We start from the raw sequence: 19,341 nt of genomic DNA, 5'->3' as shown, positions 1-19,341 counted from the left end.
GGGAAGGCAGACGTAGCAGTTTTGCTGAATTGCTTTAACGGTGACAATCCACAACTGGACCCATGCATGCCACTCTTGTGTTCAGCCACTGTCAGGTCATTCTACAGCATTTTGGTCCATTGTAATGGTTGTGCTGGTCCTTGGTGAAGAATTGGGGTGCTGTGGGAAGACTAATGCTCTGTGAAAAGTGGACTAGTGTATATGGGAGGAGGATTTTGTGTTGTGTCATTTTAGGGAAATGTATGTGTTTTCTGGAACAAATTTGCTTCTGGTGGTGACTGCCTAGAAAATTCAGAGCTGTGGAGAAGAATAACATGTGAGCATCTAAATAAAACTTGACTTCAGATCACTGAGACCAGTTTCTGGGAAAACAGTTAATTGGAACTAGAGTCATTCTGTCACCCTCAAACACTTAACTTTTGAGAGAATATAACCTAGTATTGAGGATTTGTTCAAACTAACTTCTCTGTGATATTCTGTGTCATTATCATTTTTGTAACAAAAGCTACCATTAGTGGAGCTGCCACCATATGTCAAATATGTCGAAGCATTTATACATTCATTTTCATGGTGAATTTTCACAACAATCCTGTGAAAGATGTGTCATCCCAGTTTTACATATTTGGAAGCTGAAGCACAGAGAGACTAACTGGTCCCAAGTTGCCCAGCTACAAAGCCACAGACTGAGGTCTCTCTGACTCCAGAGTCCATGTTGCTTCTCTCGATGTTGTTGCCTGGCGTCCTGCTGCCTCCCATTGGTCACTCATTCTTCAGTGCAAAAATGTATTGACTGGCCTGTACAGGATATGCCAAGACCTTTTGCTGAATGCCATGGAGGCTGCAGAGGTAAATAATACGTAAGCCTCCCTTTCTAGGACTTACGAAGAGGATGAGAAAATGTTATGAGGCAGGATAAGCCAAGTACCAGAAGAGGAAAAGACATGCATCGTGATAACAGTCAAAGAGATGGAGAGACTGCCTTAAAAGGTGGGATCAGAGTAGGTTTCTAGAGGTGACATCTGAACCTGGCCTTAAAGGACCAGAAGAATCTAAACTTGTTGGATGAAGGGTGCAGAAAAGAACTGGATGAAGAAAGGCTAGAGGTACTGTGAGACTTACTTGAGAATTACAAGTAATCCAGTTGAAATGGAATATAAAATTTAAGTGAGAGAGAACTGGCTAGAAAACTACGTTAGGGTTAAATTCTAGAGAACTTTGAATACCAAATTACAGTCTTTAGAAAGATAGACTGTAAGAGCAAAAATCAGTGATATTCAGCATATTGCACTTGCATTGAGACCACCTAACAATCCAGTTGGTAATTCAGTTTCAGCTTTTATAGGTGAGGAGTCTTCTATTATTCTAAAGTACCATGTGTATTTGGCAAATGTTGGCATCTAATAAAGGAGCCTTCTTTTAGTCACCTATCCCTCAGTACTGGACAACCTTAAGATCTCAGCAGCATTCAACAACAAGCATGTCTTTCTTGATCATGAGTTGGTGAGTCAGCTGGAGTGGCTCTGCTTCATGTCACTCATCTTCCTCCTGGGACCAGGGAACTTCAGGAATGGGGAGGGGGGCATGCTCTTCTTTTGCAGAAGGGTAAAAATGCAAGCGATACCCAAGATGCCTCTTAACCTTGGGTTTATAGCTGGCCCGGCATGCACCTGTACCCACATTTTACTGGCCAACTCAAGTCAAATGAACGGGCTCAAAGACGAGAGGCAGGGAAACACATCTGACCTCAGTGCATTCGTGACAAGGGTGTGGATGTGGAGAAGGGTCAAGAACTGGCGCTAATAATTCAGTCCACCCCCAGCCTGCCCAATCATTGCTGCCTGTGTGGATCCATGCGGTTCATGCAGTCTGAGCTTTTTTTCAGCCTCCTAATACTTACGCTGAAGTTTTATTCACTCCAGGATTCATCATTTTGTTAACTCTTTCTAACGTAAACATTTGTGGGTTTGTGACATGGTGTTAGATACAGCAGAACAAGGAAGGGGAGAGCTTCTTGAATCAGACAAGGGAGATGGTTTTTGATAGTCCCACAGGGCTCTGGGGGTAGAATTGTCAGAGGGCAGTGTGAACATCAGAGAAGGTCCTGTCTGTGTTTCTCCACTTAAATTTTAGTTTGCAAGCAGAGCAAGTGTATAGAATCCCAATATGATCACAAATGGTGACAGGTGACTGGCAGATCTGGCTCACTTTTACCCACTTGATATCTTTGTAACCTATTGTTTCAGTAACTTATTACCTCATAACAAAGAACTCCACAGTTAGTGGCTTGAAACAAGCACTGATTTATTATTTATCACAATTCTGTGGGGCACCTGGGGTGCATCTGTTGTTTTTGCCTGGGCTCAACCAGGTAGCAGCGTTTAGCTGGGAGCTCAGCAGGGCTCATGTAACCAAGGTGGCTTCAAGTCTCTCTTTCTAGCTAGAAAGCCAAACTTTTCACGAGGTGGCTGGTTTCTAAGAGAGGAAGTAGAAGCTGTCAGGCCTATGAAGACCCAGCCTTAGAAGTCCAAGAACATCACTTTTGCCTCATTCTGTTGATTAAAGCAAGTCACAAGACCGTCCCAGAGTCGAGAGAGCTAGAGGTCTCCATCTGTTGAGTCTGAGGAATTGTTAGGGCCCATCTTTGGAGACTAGTTCCCTCAACCACTGAGAGAGGCAGTGAGAACCCCATGACTGGATTGTATTCCAACCTGGACAGTTAGAGTCTGCTTTCTAAATCACTTGCTCTGTTTTTTACTGAATAAAGTTACCTCGTTCACTTTCTAGAAGCCGTTTTTAAATGTTTAAAAATGTTATTACTGCTTGTTGTTGAAGAGTTGACAAAGTCTGTGAAGGATGGCATATTTGGGGATGGCTCAGAAGTATGTGTCTCTGAGTGTGTGTACACACACACATTCGATCCTTTTCCTAAAGGTGTGAATTTAATTTCATAGTTTCTAAGGACATGCTGGGGAGCGTTGATAAACAGTGTGCTTTTACAAATGGTAATTTCCACTTTTTATGAAGCAGTTTGGACTCCATGATGTTTTGGTTATTTAGGAACCCGACCACTCCAAATGTGTGTTACAGAATATGTGTAGAATATTCCACCATAGAGGATTAAGTGACAAGAGAGCATCTTCTATTTCGTAGAATTCAGGAGGTCATTGACAAGGAGCTTTATCACTACGTTCACCTAGAGACTTTCTTTTCCTTTAAATACGGAAGTATAAAAAGTTTCAGGTCTAAAGTTGTGCCTCACATCCATGTGGCCTGTTCAGAAGTAAAATCCTGACCAGAAATCTCCCATCTCCAGATTGGAATTTTCCTTCCCAGTGGTCGGGGCCGATGTGAAGAGTGGTCAGCAGATCTGCTGAGGTCAGTTGGAGGACAGCTGAGCAGATTGCCAAAACCAGCTTGCATCAAATGAGTGACCAGCAGGTTCAAGTTATCATGAACTAGTTAAGCAAGTTCTAAGGAAAGCCAAGTGCTTGTTGGATTTCTTTCAACAGCCATTCACTTAGACTCTTAAAGTAGGTGCACAGAACAGATTCAAGACTTATTAGGGAAATTAACATGTCAAACCTGAGATCATTATCTCTTCTGCAGCCCACTGCAAGGGGAGAAGGCTCTTTACTTATATTGACTTTACTATTTGCCCGAAGGTCACCACCATTCTTCCAGGAATATAGGCTTTAACCTTGAAAAGGCTTTAAAGTCGAGGCCTTTGTCTCTTCCAGTTCCCAGCTCCTGTGATTCTTGCTGCCCTCCCCAGAAGCTCTTTCCCTGCCGTGCTATAGCCCATCACCTGGAATAGCGCCATGTCCTCCGAACTGAGCTCCACAAGCCCCCTTGGTTGTTTGTTTTCTTCTTGGATTTTTGTTATTGTTCTTGTTGTTCATTTTAACTCTCCATTTTTTGCCCTGTTGTCAGAATCTGTCAGGTTTTTCTAAGTGCTCCTCTGCCTGTGTTCATTCTCCTGTTCCAGAACTTTCTGTGGCGCCTAGTTCTTAGCCAGTAAAATCCTAAATCCTCAGTGAACCAGGCAAGGCCTCGCAGAGGGCTCATAGCCACGTTGGCATCCTTGTTTCACACTCTGTCCTTCATGTTCCCTGTTCTTCAGCCAGACTGGACAGCTCACCCTGTGACCTCAGACACACCTGTCTCCCCGGCCCTCTGGTACTCCATGACCTCTGCTGGGCATAGGCCCTTTCTCCTGCCTTCATTTTTTTTAAATCCTGCTGTTCTTCCAAACTTCACCCAAACTTTCATGAAGCTTTTCTAATACCTTCAGGAAGTATCTCTTTCCTGCCATCCCAGAATACCTTTTTACATACTTACATACTTGGTTTATTTCTTTATGTCTCATCTCATTATTTGTGTATATGTGTCATCTCTCTTATGAGCCGGTTAGCCCGCTGAACGCAGGGACTGTAGATCTTGAGGGAAACCAGGGTTCCCAGAACTCTAGGAGCTGGAGGCAGAGAGATTGTTTGGGGATCAGGTGGGGCCCTGCCTGAGCCAGCTTCCTCATATGACGAGGTGGCTGAGTTTGGCCTAAGGTCCAAGAGAGTCTGAGGTTTATAAATTTTCCCTTAAGTGGAGGTACTTAGGTTATTACAGTAAATTCTTCTGGAATAGCAGTATAAGACTGAATATAAAAGGGAAGCAGTAAAGCAAGATTTTGGCTGCTCTGTCTCCCCTGGGCTCTATATTGCTGTGTAGTGTCAGTTAAGTTCTGACGCTCAGCTGTGTAAATGGGCAACATATAACAGGATTGTCTGTGTGCGTGTGTGTGTGCGTGTGCGTGTGTGCGTGTGTGCGTGTGCGTGTCCGTGTGTGAGAGGGAGATGGTACTATCTGATCCGTTACCCATCTAAAATACTGTAGGGACCAACTTGACAGGTTATGGGAAGATTACATAGGAGAATATATCGCATTCCTTCAGAAAGTCAGAGCCGTTGAAGGCAAAGTAATAATTCACTGTTTCTTTCTGCAGTAATTTCTGATTGCATGAAGTGAAGATTAATTAAAATTAATCCGCGTTCGTGTTTGTTAGACAGTAACAGGATAATGTTACCTCTGTGCCATCCAGTCCCGTAGCCTCTGGCCACCTCTGACTATGAAGCTTGTGAAATACGCCTAGTTCTAATTGAGATATGCTATGAACATGAAGTACACACAGGATTTTAAGGACTTAATATAAAAAAGAGTATAAGATAGCTCATTAATGATTTTTTATTAATTACGTATTGAAGTGATAATATTTGGGGTATATTGGGTTAAATAAAATACATTATTCAAATTAGTTTCATCAGTTTCTTTTTGCTCATTTGATGTGGCTCCTGGAAATATTTAAAGTACATCTGTAACTCACATCATCTTTCTATTGGATGGTGCTGGTTTAAGTCAAGGAAGTGTTGGTGTTTAGGGCTCCCTTTTCTTTCCTGGTTCAGCTTTGGCGTTTACTTACTCTGGAATCCAAGAGAAAAGGAGTTAGTTAGGCTGAGACAGGTGGGGGAGCAGGTGTTGGGGTACACAGGACAGCTGGAAATGTAGAGACGGGGGAGCAGCTTCGCGGAGGAGGAAGAGCACACTCTCTGGCTTGCTCTCTCTGCACGAATTAGCGGTAGTCTTTAGCTGCCTCTCATGGAACTTCTTTTGCTGGCCTAGGGAGGCTTCTGTTGACTTCTGAAGTTGTTATTTCCCAAAGATCAGAGAAGAAATCATTCTCTCTGGCACCCCCCCCCCTTTTTTTTGTTGTTTTGTTTGCATCGAGTTGGTAAAGCACCTTAAGGGCAGGAGAAGTGTTTGATGGGTTTGTGACAGAGCCAGGTCATGGTCATGAAAGCTGGAAAAAAAAAATTAAGTCAAGATGAGTGAGGAACCAGGCCCTGGGTTTAGCCTTTGAAGACTCCACCGTGTCTTGAGCTGAGCCTCCCAAAGCTCTCAATGGCTCGAAGTGCACATGGAGCTCGTGAAATTATAGAAGTCAGCCTACCTTGGCCAGGGGCTTTCATCATACTCTTCCGGAGCAGAAGTGCTTAGCCCAGTGCCTGGCTCAGAGAAGATGCCCAAATGGCTCCTGCGCCATTCTGTAGGGGCTTGTTGCTTTGACAAGAGGTAAGACTGTATCATGAGCACGTAACAGTGACTGTGAGTTCTTTCTCGAGCTCGGGTTTTTCCATCCCCGCTGCTTGTGTTGCCTTTGGCAAGTAACATAACTCATTAGTGCCCGGGTTTCTTCGTCTATGAAATAGAGATAATAATAGAATCCACCACTAGGAGTCGTGTGGAGGACCAGATGAATCAACACGGAAGCACTTAGAACATTGTCTGGTGCTTAGTTAGCACCGAGCATCAGTTATAAATATGAGTAGATTTGCCCCACCTCTTCACTCTTGCCCCTCACCCACCTCAAAATACACCACGCTAGAATGTCCCGTGATGCAGAATCTGATCTAGCTGAGGTAGAGTCAGTCTGAATTTCTAGTTGGAAGAATTTCCTGTAACAGAAAGTCAAGAAAACTCTCTGTCTGTATTTTTAATTTAAATTCGATTAGTGAACATATAGTGTATTACTAGTTTCGGAAGTAGGGTTCAGTGGTTCATCAGTTGTCTATAACACCCAGTGCTCATAACATCACATGTCCTTCCCAATGCCCGTCACCCAGTTACCCCATTCCCCCCCCTTCCCCTCCATTAACCCTCAGTTTGTTTCCTGTGGTTAAGAGTCTCTTATGGTTTGTCTCCCTCTCTGTTTTTGTCTTGTTTCCTTTTCTCTCCCTTCCCCTATTGTTTCTTGAATTCCGTATATGAGTGAAATCATACAATTGTCTTTCTCTGATTGACTTATTTTGCTTAGCATAATACTTTGCATATTAAAAAAAAGAAAAATCTGGGCACCGGTGTGGTCCATTCGGGGCTTGAGCATGTGACTCTTGATTTCAGCTCAGGTCATGATCTCAGGGTCGTGAGACTGAGCCCTACATCGGGCTCCATGCTCAGCAGGGAGTCTGCTGGAGATTCTCTCTCTCCCTCTCTCCCTCTCTCTTTCTCTCTGTCTCTCAAATAAATAAATAAATCTTAAAAAAAAATCCAAGTACTATTTTCCTTCCCTTGTCATTGGTATCATGAACCTGTTTCCTCTGAGTTCACAGACACTATTGCCAGGAACATGCTGGCAGGACCTTCGGTGGTGTCCCTCTGGTTTTATGTCTTAGAGGGTTTCCTTCAATTGCTCTCTTGCCCCTCCAGGGGCTGGTCTTCTCTAGAGCTGCCTGGAGCCCCTTTTCAGGCAGAAAATAAGAAAGAACTTGGCTCTGGAGAAGGCAGTGAAAATGGTTCTGGTACCATCCAGTGAAAGGCACAGAGGACTGGAGCTGCAGGCAAGACTTGTTCTCTGCTGGGGGAAGTTCTCAAAAAGTGACTCAGCAACATGAGAGAAGGTGGGAGGGTTTCTTTACCCATAGCATTTCTCCTCTGAGTTATTTTCTCCTGAGTGACATCACAGAATTCAGAAATTCAAAAACAATGGCTTCTTCCTGGAATCCTGGCTGATGTGCAGAAAGGATGTGTTTTGCCATAAGCACCTGCCTGGTACTGCCCACCTGGCAGCGCTCACCTGGCTGCACCTGTCTGGTGCTTAGACCTCATTTAGGACCTGGCTTTCCTCTGCAGAGACCAGCTCAACACCTGCCTTCTGCACCTAGAGCCTGAAATATGACTGTTTCTTTTGCCCCTGAATTATGATATCAAAAGCACAACTATTAGACTCATATTTTATAGTTTCTCTTGTTATCCCTGTTTGATAAAAGAGGAAAATGAAGCCAGGAGCCACTCCAGTTCACGTACCTAAAGAAGCAGGACTGTGGCTGGAACTGAGGATGCAGACTCTTGGCGAAAGGAGATCCCCCTCTCAGGAATAAGATATCTATCTTTGCTATTAAGTCTAAACCAGCCTCCGCTCAGGAGTCTTTGGGAAGTAATTGCTAACTGGCTGCTTGAGCTCAGCCTCAGCTTTGAACTGAGGATATCTGAAGACTCTATTGTTGTATTTAGGGCTGTTTTCAGGAGACTTGAAATTCACGGTCATGGTGAACGCATGGGCCTGAAATCTGGCAGATTGATTTCAAATTGCTAATCACCAACATGTAACTTGGCAAATTACTCTCTTTGCCTCAGTTTCCCCATCTGTATAATATGGGGAGAGCTAGTACTTACCTGGCTTCAGAGGACTGTTGTGAGATTTAATGTATTAGAGTAAATGAAGTCCTAAGAATGGGACTTGGCGCACAATCTGCACTGCGTGAGGGCCATTTGTTGATGTCAAATTAGCAGCCTTAGTTTCCCTTGATTACGCTGGGGGGTTGAGGAAGCATAACCTGTTTAATACAGATACGTAATTCCCCAAGTCTTCAAAGTTTATTAATTATCCACTTAATACTTCTCTCTTTATTTTGTATTTTAAAATATTCATGTTCCTATAATTTGTTCTTTTTCTGTTTTGACCTAGAACAGCTTCTGTAAGAAATGAGTGTGTGTGACCATGTGTTTATCTTTAATTCAGAAGACTTAAGGGGCATCTGGGTGGCTCAGTCGGTTAAGTGTGTCTTTGGCTCAGGTCGTGATCTCAGGGTCCTGGGATCGAGCCCCGCGTCAGGCTCTCTGCTCAATGGGAAGCCTGCTTCTCCCTCTCCCTCGGCCTGCCATTCCCCCTGCTTATGTGCTCTCTATCTCTCTCTCTGTCAAATAAATAAATAAAATCTTAATAAATAAATAAATAAATAAATCAGAAGACTTAAGTATATGACTTGAGTGGTGAATATAATATTATGCCTTATTCCTATAAAAGTGTGGTTTAAAAAATAGTCCCATTCTAGAAATTAACAAACAGATTTTCATTTATCACACATAAATCTTTGTATGTGTGTGTACCTGTGCACGTGTGTGTGTGTGTGTGTGTGTGTGTGTGTACGCAGTACACTGCAGTCTTTTCCTACTCCTGGGTTTATCATACACAGTGAGGATGTTTATAGAAATAAGGACATTTCTTTGTGAAGCCCTGTCTAGAGGCCAGGAGACAACAAACACAGATGATGCCCTCAGTGATTGGAATTGAATAAATACATCCATAACTAACTGAAATAAAGAGATGTACAAATTAGATACTATTTCAAGTCACATTTTATGTTTTAAAAATACTTTGTTATTTATAAGTCTAATATTAAAAATTGAATTCCTTAACTCCTCGCTCCATATTAGAGTTTTTCAGATGAATCTAAAGATTGAACTGTAGAATATGGAACCGTAAAAGTACTATAAAAAACACAGGTAAAAAAAAAATATGGGTGTTTTTATAATCTGAGGTTTGTAATTCCACAAAATCCAATGCCATAAAGAAAAGTTGATAAATGTGACTGTGTGCTCTGCACAGCAACAAACAAACCACCATAAACTAAGTTGGAAGACAGATGTCAAACAGAGTGAGAATGATATTCATAACATAGATAAGGTTAGTAAGACTAGTATAAAAAGACTCCTAAATCTATAAGGAAAGAACTAACCCTCCAATTGAAAAGTGGACAGGGTTTGTGACCAGGCAATTGAAAAGAAAAATACAAAAGGCCAAAAACATGGCAGAAAGCTACTCAGCTTCTTAGAAATCAAATAAATGTTACCAAAGAAAGCAGAACAAAACCCTTTTCATCACTCAAATGGGCAGGAATGGACATCTATCTCACGCTATAACTCGGAACCTAAGAGTGGCACCAAATAGTTATAGATATATATACATATAGAATGTAAATGAGCATGCTCTTCACCCCAGCCATCCCACTTCTAGGAATTTATTATACGGAGATAATTGGACGAGAATGCAAACATGTATACTCCAGGGTCTTTCTCACTGATGAAACATATGTCAGATATAGCCATTAAGGATTAAGGTACTATTTATTTATTTAATTTTTAAGTAGGCTCCATGCCCATTGTGGAGCCCAACGTGGGGCTTGAACTCACAACCTGAGATCAAGAGCTGAGCTGAGATCAAGAGATGCTTACTTGTCTGAGCCACCCAGGCGCCCCTACTCTATATTGATTAAGATTTTAAAAAAGTCTACAACATGTTAATAGAGAAGAGTAAAGGGTTTTACACAGCATATCTTGTTTGTAAACCTTGTTTAAAATATATGTAAAATGTTGTGTAAGTGTATTTTAAAAAAATGTTTGGGAAGGCTGTTCACCAGAACATTAACAATGGCAAGTCTCTTGTGGAGTCTCCGGTGATTCTTAATTTCTTCTTGGAATTTTTCTATGTGATTTAAATCTTTGATGGTCAACATTTATCAGTCAAGACAACGTTTGTTTTGATAAATATAATTTTATGTTTCCATTTTCCAAAGGCTGGCAGTTGTGCTTTCAGAGCAATATGAAATCTAACCCATGGGAGAAAGGTCTATCACTGGAAATAGCCCCAGGGCGACAGGGATTCCACTAATAGACTTGTTTGCGCAGGTGACCATGGAGTTCGTTCGGTCTACTAAGCACTACCTCACATGGCGCAGGCACGGTGCTAGCGTTGAGACTGTGGATAAAGGAAGCCTGGTCCCTGTGTTTTAGGAACTGATCATGATGCAACAGGTGGGCATCTCAACAGAACGTCAGTATCGTATGATGATTGTGCAGAAGGGTCTCTTATCCCAGGAGCGGAGGAAGATGCTTAAAGAAGATGATTACGATCTCAGCTGAGTCTTTTTCTTTTTTTAAGATTTTATTTATTTATTTGACACAGAAAGAGAGAGCACAAGCAGGGGGAATGGCAGGCAAAGGAAGGGGGAAAAGCAGGCTCCATACTGAGCAAGGAGCCCAATGCGGAACTCAATCCCAGGACCCCAAGATCGTGACCTGAGCTGAAGGCAGACGTTTAACCAACTGAGCCATGCAGTTGCCCCTCAGCTGAGTCTTAAAAGATGAGTAACAGACAAAAGAACAGAGGTAGTGCAGGAGTGAGAGGCTGAGAGACTGAAAAGGCTCAGGGGTGCATAGTGCATCAGGTATGTCAAGAGGAGACTGGGAAGCTTTACCAATCCGGCAGGGAAATCACTTTCGAGAATCTCACATCAGAACAAGTGTCTTAAATATTTGGAAATTTTACAGTGTAATTTTTCCCCCAAAGTACTGAAAAACTCATGCAAGCAGTACAGGAATCAAAATTATGTCAGAGATCAGACAGTGGGCTGAGAATTTAGAAGACACTGAACACATAGTCTAGAAGATTGGTGCTAATTCCGTAAGCTATCTAAATGGTCAGCCTCACTTCAGTTTTACTAATCACAGACCCTGAAACACTATTCCCAGAATATAGCCTTGTATACGTGTTAAGACTGTATTATTGTTAAAACGCCATCCAGCTGGCTGAGACAGAAGCTGATGGTGTGTGTTTGTCATATACATGGGAATCAGAACACGACTGTTATTTATGATTGCACACACACTGCTGGTGTCTTCAGGGTAGATTCGCTATGCGTCATATGTCACAAGTCAGGTCTTCGCACGGGGTGAAATAAATACAGAAACATGGTAACAGTTACTCACCTAGAAGCACGCAGGAACTTGTAGCTGCAGATAAGCCCTGTGTCTTTGGCAATCTTTAGACGGGAGGATTGGGACACAGTGGGAGGGAGCAACGGTGTTTCCATTCCCTGGGGGCGGGGGGGCAGAGCAGGGGGAGAGCTACCATTCACTCACCCACCCATTGTTCCTAGGAGTTCAGCTGTTAAATATTTCTAGGTGAGTAGTTTGTGATCATAATTTGGTGTCACAGTTTAATCGTGTTTCTGATAACAATGTTCCAAACAGTGAGGAAATTTGCTTCATGCTATTAGTTGCTCCTAAAGCCATAATCCTCAGTCGGCAGTTGCCGATTGGCCAGTTACAAGGTTAGAATGGTTCCGATTGAATCAGTGTTTATGAACAAGGACCTGTGAGCTGGTAGCTGGTGGATACAACAGAAGCAGAATCAAGTGACTTGCCCACAAAGCGTTTACCCTATTTCAGAAAAGACACCATTTATGCACAGAAAATAAATCAGCAAGAAACACAGACTTAAAGACGTGTAACAAAGTGCTACATTGAGTGTCTGTTGGCACAACAGGTCCCTAAATACTGTGGACAATGGAAAAAATAAATACAGGCTGTGTTGGGATAGAGAGAAGAGGAAAATATTATGGAAAAATAAAGACGTTTTCTTCTTAGAGAAAAAATCTAGCCACTGTTCAGTAAATCATCAGTCTTTTATGATCATTGGCTGTGAGTTCCTTGAAGATAATGCTTATAATTTAATCACACACCACTCTTGCCTAACATAACCAAGTGCCCAACATGTAAGTCGTTGGATAATAATGGATGGATATTAATAACAATAACAATCACTGGGGGCTGTTACACCCAGTTGTAGGTGAGGCAGTGGAGACCATGAGAAATTATGTAACTTGCCCAGGTGTACACAGCTAATAGGTTAACTTGGAGTCTGGTCAGGAACTCAGCTACGTCTGACTTCAGAACTTCAGTGCACAAATGTGTGCTTTGAAAGAGGAAGCAAGGAGGGCACTCCGTTAGGCATAGTAAGGGCTTTTTAAAAACATACAAGATATAGTTTTGCTCTGTTCTAGGGACTTTTAATCTGATGGAAGAACAAAGCCTTGAATCACCTACCTTGTCCTTTCTCATTCATCAAGCACTGATTTATTGAGCCCTGTTAGACGGGAGGCCTTTCGACCCTGGCCTGCTCCCCGTGTGCAGATGGCAGCCCCCTGGCCCACGGCTCTCCGTGCTGACTTGACCACCATGAATCATCCCATGACAGTGAACTGCAGGGCTCTGATGAAGGCACACGGATATAACGTTATGGGCCATGTTTTACATTGAATTTCTTTTTTTCTTGCTGGCAAACCATCACTGAATACTGGTGGGAAGATACCTCCTCCTACTGTACCCTGCTCCTGAGCTGGCTCTTGCGGACTAGGGTCTGGAGAACCTACATCTGAGCCAAAGGAAGGTCAAGGGCACCTCTATTTGAGAGGCTTGGAACTCACCTGCATGTCTGGCTCTATCTGGCTCTGCAGTTCCTTGAACCCAGTGAAAACTTTAATTGCATCAAATAATCCCAAACTCTGGACTTTGGGGATATAAAGATAAGAGAGTATTACCATAGTAAACGCCTCATTTCCTTGTTCGGGCATTTCTATTTGCTCATTGTATTAAACACTCTGATGTTAAATGGAAAAAGCTGGGTAGGAAACTCATAGAATGACTCTATATATCACGTGGGAATATATATTCAATATATATGTGCATGGACAGAAAAGAAAGCCTCTAGGTATTTACCAGGACAGGTGAATAATGATTATCTCTGGTTGGTACTGCTTACCAGTGAGTCTTTGTGCTTCTGTTATAGTTTCCAAATATTCCACATCTCTTCCTAAAGGAAAGTTTTTTAAAAGAATTAAATATGATTTTTTTTTTCAAAACACACTATGATGAACCTTACTTTTATGAAGATGAATGTGCTGTTTATGAAAGAGAATAATCTAGAAAACTTTCTTAAAGAAGGTTATGTATTTATTAAATACTTTTTATGTGCAGGCATTATTTCAAGTATTTTGTTATTTATTAATTCATTCAGTCCTCATAATACCTTGTGAGGTGGGTTCTAATAGGAACCTATCCACTGTCTCACTCTTCCTTTCAAAGTATAAGAGGAGAAATGAGGGTTACCTGGGTGGCTTAGTCGGTTAAGCATCTGACTCTTAATTTCGGCTCAAGTCACGATCTTAGGGTTGTGAGAGCCCCATCAGGATCCACAGTCAGCACGGATCCTGCTTAAGATTCTCTCTTTCCCTCCTCCTGCTGCCCTTCTTCCCTGCTTATGTTCTCTCTCTCTCCCTCTCTGATAGATAGGTAGATAGGTAGATAGATAGATAGATAGATAGATAGATAGATAACATACAAGTTAAAAAAAAAAAGAGGGGAAATGAGCAGGCTGGTGTGAGGGTTGACAGATGACCGGCTTGAAGTTGATCCGTCCTCATCCTATGTGAGTTCTCAGTTCTTCTCAGATTTTCTACCATAATTCTTCACGGTAGCAACTCCTATGGGGCATAGTGGGCTGCACACTGCATAAGTTCATTAAAACAAACAAAACCAATGGCTATAGCCTAGTAAACTCAGTTTCTAGAGGAGCTGCTGACTTAGTGGCTGGGGACCTCGGGTGCGGTTGGATTCTGCCGTGGAGTAATGGCTACGAGGTGACCTGAGGGCTTCTGTCTCCATCTCGGGAGTGGGTGTGTTGAACTTAGGTGATCACTGTGTGTGTGCTGAGCACTGATGCTCGAAGCTTCCACTTTACCTGCTCTCTGGACTGTGGTCACACAGTCTGAGCTCTTGGTTTCTCTTAAGCCATGGGGTCATTGAAAAGATGATATATGATATTTTCTTGATGCTTTTTTTTTTTTCTTTTTTAAGAAAAATGATGGGGCTGGTCGTGTTCACAGCTATCAGCTTTATGGTCCCAAGTTGATCAGGGTGTTGATTGCTTTGTGATATCATTTTTTTTCTTCTCAAAAATTAGAAACAAGAATCATGAATATCTTCTGTAGCTTCAAAGCATTCCCGCGAGCTAGAAGATGAGAAAGCGGGAAGTGTGGGCAACTGTCCCTGCTCCCGCCGCGGCTGGCTGGTTTTCTGTTTGTCTTTCATCCAGCGATGCTTGCTTGCGTTGCTGCCGTGCGGCTGCTAGTGTGAGATTCCTGCTGCTGACTCTTTGTTTTAAAGTTGGTTAGAAGTCGTAGGTGACATACATGGGTTCTGTTATTTGAAAGGAATAATGAAATGTTTGGTAGAAGATAGTCTGAAATAAAATTTAGGCAAAAAGAGAACACTGAATTTCCCAGGTTGCTGACTTTTGCAAAAACTGCTGTAGGCTGGTCCCTTTCAGAGGATGAGTTTGTTTATTAACTTATAGAAGTGTATTCTGTTGGTTCTGCTGGATTTTAAAAGGGTAAGAGAAAGTCAGAACTTAACATCAAATTCTAAAGGATAACAAAGAGATAAAAGTCTTGGGACACCTGGGTGGCTCAGTCGGTTAAGCGTCTGCCTTTGGCTCAGGTCATGATCTCAGGGTCCTGGGGTCGAGTCGTGCATTGCGCTCCCTGCTCAGCGGGGAGCCTGCTTCTCGCTCTGCCTGACTACTCCCCCTGCTGTGCTCTCTCTCTCTTCTCTCTCTGACAAATAAATAAAAAAATATTTTTAAAAAAGATAAAGTTTCATGGCCATAATATTAAATATATACACAAATAATGTTCCACTAACATAATTAACAGCACATTTGGAAAATGGTCTTTAATGGTTTTTAAAAGGTTGCATAGAATTTCTTAGCTAGAAGCGCCATTGCTGGGGAAAGGAATTGGTGGAGAGGGAGGAAGGCTGCGTGGGACACAATGTGCGCAGCTCACTTCCTTAGAAGTAATAGTCCCTGCTTAGGTTCTTGTGTAAATGGGTATTTACATTTTCATTTAAAATATAGTTCAAAAGTTATGTGCATGGCTATTAAGACTGGAAGTCAGAAGAGTAAGGGCAAACAGAAAAAGCAGAGCGCTGTAATAGCAATCTATGAAACTGATGAAGTTTTCAAATTGTGAAACAAAGCCAAACTGGTAGAGAGCTCTATTTGGATTAAGTTTCATTTCCATTTTGGAGACCGCATGTACAACAAGCTGAATTGCATTTAAATTCCCTTCTAGCTCTACACACCCATGCTTCACTGTATAAATGTCACTGTTGATTTTGATCCTTGACCAAAGAACATATCATCCAGTGATAATATGAAATAGGATTTTATTTTTAATGTCGCACCTAACATTTTGGCATTTATTATGTGTTCTTTTAACACAATATTTTTCATTAACCTTTTATTTCTGGTTGCCTTCTTTCACTTAAGAAACGTTTCTTTATTTGAAAGTGTGTAGACCTTGGGGCGCCTGGGTGGCTCAGTCGGTTAAGCGTCTGCTTCAGCTCAGGTCATGATCCCAGGGTCCTGGGATTGAGTTCCATGTTGGGCTCCCTACTCGGCGGGGAGCCTGCTTCTCCCTCTCCCTCTGTCCCTGCCCCCACTTGTGCTCTCTCTTGCTTGCTCTCTCTCTCAAATAAATAAATAAATCTTCTTAAAAAAAAAAAAAAAGGTTTAGACCTTGAGTTTTGACCATGGCTTTCCTCCTTTGTTCCCTGGCTGTTTCCCCTAATGCAATTGCTCAATTGCCAAGTGTGGAAATGAAAAACAATATGCTTTTAGCTCTGATGGAACTCTGAAAATCACAGTTATTCATTGCAGAGATATTTATTGAGCCATTGCTATAAGCTGGCTTTTACAAGGGGATGTAGCATGTAGTGAGACAGTAACTGCCTTCGCTTGGCTCACATCCTAGGGAGTGACACAGACACTAAGCAGAGGGACGGATAATACCCAGTCGGATGGGGATACATGCAGTGAAGAAATACAGGGAGAGAGAGTAACGGGTGGCTATTTTAAATGCATAGGTCAGAGAAGGTTTGTCTGAGTGGTTGCTCTTTTTGAGCAGAGACCTGAAGTAAGGGAGCAAAAGCCACGAGAATACGCAGGAACAGAGTGGTTCAGGCAGAGGAACAGCAGGGCCAAATCCCTGAGAGGGAGCCTGCTGGTGGGTTCCAGGGAAAAGCCTGAGGTCTCCATGCCAGGAGCGTGACGGGTGATAAATTCACTCTATGTTGCCCTGTAGCTCAGGTATAGACTCCAGATTCTATTCTAAATGTAATAGAAGCCAGGAGAGGGTTTAGGGAGTTAGGGAGTGATGTAGTCTGACTTTGGCTTTAATCTAAAGGCTTAATCTGGCTGCTGTGTAGGGAGTAGACTGGACCAGGCAAGAGGGGCGGCAGGTGATGGTTAGAGGCTGGGTCAGACTGGAGGTGATGGTGGTCAGGACTAGGGAGGTATCAGTGGAGGTGGTGATGTGGGCAGGTTCTGGGTACATTTGGGAGATTATTAAATACGGTTTTCCTGAGAGCACATCTCACCTGCAGGTGTCTCAGTGAGGGAGGGGGCATGGGGGGTGGAATTAGGTACCAACAGAGGCTCCTCTTAAGTGGTTCGCGGGATGCCGGGTTTACAGGTTCCGAAGCAGAGGCTGTGTTCTGAGGCTTGGCAGCATGGTGTTGTGCAAGTGAAGACTTTTTCAAGACAGGGTTGTAAGGAATAAAATACGACGTGGTTCTGTTCTCTAGTTTATGGTGCTTGGCTGTATGTAGGTGTGGGGCCTGGTCTGGGTAGAGAGAGTCACTTCAGGACCCCAGGCCCTCCTGGTGTGAGGCGCTGCTTCTCTTGAGCATTTCATCACATCCGGTAGAAACCACCATGTTTTATTTCACTCAGCCTAATTGTGACGGGACCTTCAGACATGACTTGTTGGTTTTTTTTCATTTTAGCAAGTGGGTTGAAGGCTACAGGTACCTGAGGAGACACATGTCTGCTCTCACCTCCCTTCCCTTGATTGCTGTTTCTCCCCCTAACCCCCAACACTGACTCTTATTCCTGCCCTCTTTGTTCGTCACGGAGCTCTGAGCTCTAGTTTCTTCTTTCCCTGACCTGCTCTGAGCTGTGGTCCATGTTCCTGTTCTCTTTGCTTCTGATATCCACCATCCCAATGCAGTTATCTTGTACATCTCCCCAGAACAGGAGCGGCATCCTATGAGATGTGAGAACACGTACACACAAACATTTCTGTGAAGGCACACCACGCCCCCGATAATTTGCCATTGTGAATCTCTTTTCCAGTTTGCATTGTTACCTTTCAAGGAAAGAATACCATCAATACCCTTACTCATTGTCCTGCCCACCCCCCACTACCTCCATCAGCGAGTAACAGCATCCGTATTCTTTGAGGTACTCCACAAAAGATGCTCTTTTGTGCTCAGCAGAATCTTACAGAAGAAAAAAGTCTCCCGTGCAAAGATGTGGTAAATGTGTGTCACTTTTTGCAGAAAGTTGGGCTTGGGGAAGAGGGGGCTTGATTTGCCTCCACAGATCGTGGAGAGAAGAGAAGTTGATTGAAAATTAAAGAGGAGATTGGATGGCCAACTGGAAAGGGTAGAAAAGCGAGCAGGTAAGAGAGGGGCAATTAGAGTGGGTTTGGTAAGCCAAGGCCAGATCTACCCAGAGAGTGTCCTGAGAAAATAAGTGACTGACCTCTAGGCTGTCCGCAGGTAAGGGGAGATCCGACGTCCTATTCCAGGAGGGATTTCAAGACCTGACACCCGCACCTTAGAGTGGGTGGTGTGGCTCACTCCATAGGGAGCAGCTGTCCCAAATGGTGATCGAGGTTGTTTCTGGGAACTGTTGTGGTGGGAGTGTAAAAGGCCATGGAGCCATACTCACCCCTTGAATGGGTACAAGGCCTCTTTGCACTATACGTGCTGTTTTAGATGTAACCCAAAGTAAAAGAAACCTGAACCACGTCCAGATCATGTATTATACTTTGAAAATCTTTGAATTCTGAGATTTTACCTAACCTGGGCCGTTGAGTCCAAGCAACATCTCAGAAAGGTAGCTGCAAGAAATGGTACTGGAGATGTGCTAAAAACTATTTCGCGCCTGTCTATGAGCTGTCCTCCCAAATTCTCCTTTGGCCGGTGTGTGCACAAGTGTGTGGGCCTTTCATACTTCCCCATGTTAAAAATGTCTGATTTAAATCATCCGAAGTCTTAGAAATTACAACAGTTCTTTCTTTCCCACTATTTTCCTCAGCATTATTTATGTGTAATTGACTTACAACATTGTATAAATTTAAGGTTTGCAGGGTGATGATTTGATACACACACATATTGGAAAGTGGTTACCACAATAAGGTCAGTTAACATCTGTGATCTCACGTCATTACCTTTTTGTGTGTGTGCGGTGAGAGCACTTAAGATTTATTCTCTTAGCAACTTTCAAGTATATAATACAGTAGTGTTAGCTGTAGTCACCATCCTGTACATTATAGCCCCAGAACTTGTTTATCTTATGACTGAAAGTTGTACCCTTTGACCTACATCTCCCCATTTCCCCCATCCCCCAGCCACTGGCAACACCATTCTACTCTATTTCTGTGACTTCAACCTTTTTAGAGTCCACATATAAGTGATATCATACATATTTTACTTTCTCTGACTTATTTCACTTAGCATAATGCCCTCAAGATCCATCCCGGTCGTCACAGATGATAGGTTGTTTCCATATGTTGCCTATGGTGAGTAACGCTGCAGTGAACATGGGGG

At 42.9% G+C, this 19,341-nt stretch overlaps 1 protein-coding gene across 2 annotated transcripts in view; it reads left to right on the top strand.

Annotated features, from left to right (window-relative positions):
- The window catches only part of CUNH1orf21 (chromosome unknown C1orf21 homolog), a 220,869-nt gene that overhangs the window by 80,969 nt on the left and 120,559 nt on the right, over positions 1-19,341 (top strand). The gene's annotated exons all lie outside the window — the stretch shown is intronic.

This window comes from Ursus arctos, unplaced genomic scaffold, assembly GCF_023065955.2.
Source record: "Ursus arctos isolate Adak ecotype North America unplaced genomic scaffold, UrsArc2.0 scaffold_2, whole genome shotgun sequence".
In the NCBI taxonomy this organism is placed as follows: Eukaryota; Metazoa; Chordata; class Mammalia; order Carnivora; family Ursidae; genus Ursus; species Ursus arctos.
This window is presented reverse-complemented; position numbering and strand designations above follow the sequence as displayed.